We start from the raw sequence: 5,524 nt of genomic DNA on the forward strand, positions 1-5,524 counted from the left end.
ACAACAGTGGGAGAACTGCTTTCTCAACCAAGACTAATTTATTATTATCAATTTAACAGTTGCAACCTTTCAACCTAAATGTAACTATACATTGCTGAAATGTTTATCTGTAATAAATGAATTGTGATGCATTTTAATTCGTTTTTTTTTTTTTTGCTTTAAAATTGTCTCATAAGCCCACATTTTTATTTTCTACTATCTTTATAAAGACGGCCGTGCAGTCCTTCAGTTTTAATTCAAATATTTAAAATCTACTGACATCACAAACAACTATAATCGCACATTAACATTCTTCCTCTACTAGATTATTACTACACAATATGTCATGATAGGAGCTACTATGTAATCTCATCCAAATCATAATGTGTGATGATAATCATCTTGCCTTTGGGAAAGCTGTGAGCTGTGTTTTAAAGTACAATGCAGGGCGATGGTGATGCTCCTCTCTCCTTATGGCTGAATCCCAGATGAGGATGTGTTGAGGACCTGACAGGAGCCGATTCATCATCCCTCACAGGTCATCCATCACCAGCAGCAGGCAGAGGCTGGGTGACAGCCCAGGAGCGTATGGGGAGCACTCTGCTCCAAGTGCCCCACTGGGTGCTCAGCCCAACATGTGCTCCAGAGAGCTTCCTCTAGTGCAGTGCAGTGATTAGTTCAGCCTGGGCAATGTCCACGTGTTGAAGTGATAGATTAAGAAAAACAGAAAATAGGCAGGGGTTACAGGATATCTATTAATGTCATCACACCAGCACAAAGTCTGAATCCAGAGTGAGAGAAATGAATCATACAGTTAGGTTTTATATGATTCGGTTTCAGTTTGTGCTTTGATTGTCTAACTTTACAAACTTTTGATCTCACAAGATGAGAAGAAAATATGTTTGAAGTGTTGGAAAAGGCCTCAGGTGAGGAGCAAGAGTTCTGGTTTATGTTTCAGTGGCAGGAAGCAGCTTGCTTTGCAAATATATCAGGCCACCACTGGAATTCAATTAAGTATTAGTATTAGTCACATGGTCTTCCTCTGATATTATTCATCATCATATTTTTTGCCTATTAAATATTCAATAATGTTTTCCAGTCGTGGATTTCTTCTTAGAAGCTACGCTCTCAAAGAGTCTACAGCCATGCAAGCAGCTCAGTGAGGCTCTAGTTAAGCACAGTGGTGCTTTGAGCTAAATGCTAATGTCATAATGACAATGTTAACAAGCTGATGTTTAGCAGGTATAATGTTTACCCGGTTCACCATCTGAGTTTGGCATGTTAGCATGCCACTGATGGGAATGCCATTAGTTTAGCAGGTATTTGGTCATAAGCCAAAGTATTGGAAGAATTTTGACCTGAAGATGGTGCAAAATTTCATGGCAATCCATCAAATACTGGTTGAGTATTTCAGACCAAAGTGGTGGACCGACTGACTGACAGATTCATGCTGCTGCCATGGCTAAAAAAGTCTGGTAATGAATACAAGTACACAAGCCCTTTACGTTTTTAGGAGCAGTATCTGTGTAACATGTATATGTACATGTATACATCTGTGCATGTGTTTTACATCTTGTTTGTGTATATATATACTGTATGTGTGTGTCCCTGTCGTCCTGCCCTGCCACCTGTCTGGCCGGCTGCTGCGTCCCTTCCTTTGATACAGCACGGTGGTGTGTCATCCAGATGTGGAGGCAGAGGAGCGAAGAGTTCAGTTAGTCCCTGAGGATTTTCCCACTGAGCCCCTTGCACAGGCAGGGCCGCTGGGAAGAGCCATACAGCCGACATGTGTGTGTCTTTTCTTGCCTGCCACTCCTCATCCTCTCCACCATTGTCGTACGACTCTCTGTTTTTTAACTCCACTTCAACTTTCTAGCTACTCCTTCATCTTACCAGCTGCTTCTTTCCTTCTTCTCTTCCGTCCTTCTTCGTCTCCCTTTGGCCTTTGTCCTCTTTAATTCCCAACTGCAACATCCTCAGTGGGATGTAGTTATCACATAAAGATCTACTGTACTGGATTAAGGGCATTAAAACCTCTGGGATTCTCTCCTGTGGTTAATTTGCTTCACCTCACTGTCTCTGTGTGTGTTTCTTTGTTTGTGTCCTGATTTGAAGTTTAATTTTATATTTTTATGCCCCTTTTTCAATCGCTACTTTTTACTGTTGTAGCAGGAAAAGCTCAGGTTTAATTAATAACATTCATATTGCCCAGGGCCCTGGTATTGTGCATGCTGGCTCACTGTCATGACTCACTGAGTCACTAAAATGTAACTGAGCCATTGTTTGTGTTATTAGTTTCACCTGTGATTCTCCTGCTATGAAAAATCAAAATGTCTGTTGTGGAAAAAAGCCGATTGAATGAAGAAAATGGTCTCATAAAATAATTTAAAAGAGGGTGTGTAATCCATCACATTAGACGGAGTGAAGTGAGTGCATTGAAAAGGAACACATGTGGCTGTGCAGTTTGTCATAAGCCGAGCTACAGACGACCTTCTGCTTGAGAAGTATGGGAAAGAGAAGAGTGAGAACTCTAACAGAGCGCCCTCCAGGCAGCATGCATCACACACAATCCCTCTCTTTAACAGCTTACAGCAAGAAGTCCATGAGCTTTAGGGAACATATGTGTCTATTTTGACTCCAAAAAGTCGTTTAGCATGCCTGTGTGAGTGTGCATATGTGTGTGTTGACTTGTTTTTGAGTTGCTTTTTCTCACTATGTCTGGCTAACAATTGAGGGCAGCTGCAGGGAGGGTGCTTGAACTGAAGGGTCACTGACGTTACTGATACAACGAAAAGGTGCAGTGCTGTACAAACTGGACCTACTGTACAACATAACGCTATAGCTATATGATCTTCAAGCTCTGTCTCTGCCAGGCTTGAAGTGCCCTTGAGCAGCAAACTGAATCAAGCATTCGCCTCTGCTGGATGAAAAAATATATCTTTAAGGCTGTACAACCGCACTCACACGGAGGCTGAGACGCAGATGTAGAGATGAGCGCATGAATTACAAAGAATTGGGTGTGATCTAAATTTTGTTGTTGCTAAACATCCGAAAACTCTCTTTCATCAGTTTATGTTTTTTCATGTGCGGCCATGCTGCTGCGCTGTGTGAAGAGGCGAGCTCTGGTTCGGTCTGGAAACAGGATGTGGGCAGGAGAACTGGGCATCTGCCACATGCCATGGAGCCTCTAGAGCTCATTTGCATAGGTTATGTGTGTGTGTGTGTGTGTGTGTGTGTGTGTTTGTACAAGTGTTTGGTTTGTAGCTGGGTGTCCAATGAAATCCTTGTGTCTGTATGTGTGTCTGCATGGTTGTCTATTGTCAGTCTGTGCGTGCGTATACTTGCAAATGTTGGGTTCATGTCCCCTGTTTAGTGAAATGCTTGTATATAAGTGTGTGTGTGTGTGTGTGTGTGTGTGTGTCTGTGTTTGTTCCCTCCCCCATTTCTTGCGTAGGCTTCTTTTCCCGGCACAGCACCATGCATGGCATCCCCGCTGGCACTGTCTTCAGCCCACCCTGGAAAAGTCAAAGACAGCCAGCCAGGCTGTCTGTCTCTGTCTGTCTGTCATCGGCCTCACCTCTCGATCTTTCCGCTCTGGCAGTGTGTGGTTCAATATCAAAACATGAAGATGGTCAGGACAGGCGCTAGATGCAAAAAAAATATTTACCTTAACAAGTGAATAAATCTTGCTGTATTGCTAGCGTCATATTTATTTTAACAAAAACAACTGTTTAGCAGTGCCTCTAAAATAAATACTTGATTACAGAACTGTAATTTGACTTGAGACTTGGTTTGACACGACTTAAGACTTGGCCCTGTCCCAAAAGACATAACAACAGCTCTGCTTCAATGTCATTCCAACAATTTTCCTAAAGCAAAATTACCTTTAAAAAGGCAGAACCCTCCTCCAGTATAAGGATGATGACGCCACTTAATTCAAGTCACACTGGAAACAAGAAAATTAAATTGTTTGGCACAATGTCTCTTGTGTCCTGATATACAGAAGTATTGTATTGTATATAGAAGTATCATCGCATGCAGTGAAATCCCTCTGCTCTGTGTTTTGTTGAATGTTTAGTTTTAGTCACTGAAAATGAGGGTATGATCCCAGTCGGTCACCCTGTCTCTCTGCTTTATTCTGGCTCAGTCTGCTGGAAAGTCTGAATGCTTCAGGCTAGTTTAAACAAACAAATAAGCCCAGAGGGAAAATATGAGAAACTCAGGCAAACATCAGCACCTTGGCCTGAGCAACGAGCACCAATCGCTGCCTTGAAAGATGGCTTGTTTTGTGTTGAGATGGCATTGCCTATATGATCCATGATTAATGTTGTCGTGCCACGTCTGTTTTCTTCCTGTGAAGCTTTTCTCTCATAAGTGCTGATTAATTTTCTCAGTTTGCAGTCAGGTTTTATTTGCTCGGGGTTTGAGATATCCACCTCTGAGATTCCTGCATCCACACAAATACAATGCATTTTTATTTGTGGTGCTCAAAACACTGAGAATTACATTTACATCTCTTTTCAGCAATAGTGTTCCCTTTGCTCTGGATATTTGCAGAACGAACTGACAGTTTTCATAGTGACCATTTCTTTCAGCGTGGCTCCTGATCTCTGAATCACTGCCCAACAGATTTGTTCAGCAATTTAAATAGTTCAGATGTTTTTAAATAATTCTGATGTTTTAAGTCGTTCAGGTGTTTTTAAATAGTTCTGGTGTTTTTAAGTCGTTCAGGTGTTTTTAAATAGTTCTGGTGTTTTTAAGTCGTTCAGGTGTTTTTAAATAGTTCTGGTGTTTTTAAGTCGTTCAGGTGTTTTTAAATAGTTCTGGTGTTGCACATTGAAGCCTGTTTCCCTGGTTGGAAAAACAACTGAGCCAATAAGAGATTTGTTGGCAGGATTAAGAATCTGACAGAAATACAATAATAAGAAATATCTTACTCTTAAACTGGCATATTTCTTCATTTCACATTAAAAGTTTAGTTAGCTGCTCTTAGCAAACACCACAGAGGCTTCCATGTCCTCTGAAAATGAAATTCAGTGGGATAAATATGTCACTTAATTGTTTAGAGAAAAATAACAACCCTCAACATAAAGAAAAAAGAAAATAAACATCTTGTCAGACAGATTAGTGAAATGAAATGGCAATTCAGTCTGATCAAACTACATTTTTGGTATAACATAATTTCAGTGAAAACTGTTCACAGTGAGATGTGTGGGCCATCCAAGCTGTCCAGGATTTTGTTTCTGGAAAGATGCTTTTGAATTGTTAAATGTAATTGTGTGGAAAACAAGCCCAACCTCAATCATCACCCATGAAGTTGTCACAGAGAAGTTTTCAGCAAACAGTTGCTTATTTACACATCCAGCAGGCAGGGAGCAACATTAACATTCATTAGGAGTTGTGATCGTGTCCACCACATGAATATAAGTTCAATAATCACTTTCCTTTTAGCTCTGCTTTTGGTCTCCACCAACTCCTGAGAAAATGATCTGGCTCTTTAGCTGCTAAATGCTCCACTATGTTCACCAGCTAGTTGCTAACTTTG

Source organism: Enoplosus armatus, chromosome 7, assembly GCF_043641665.1.
Source record: "Enoplosus armatus isolate fEnoArm2 chromosome 7, fEnoArm2.hap1, whole genome shotgun sequence".
NCBI classification, from domain to species: domain Eukaryota; kingdom Metazoa; phylum Chordata; class Actinopteri; order Centrarchiformes; family Enoplosidae; genus Enoplosus; species Enoplosus armatus.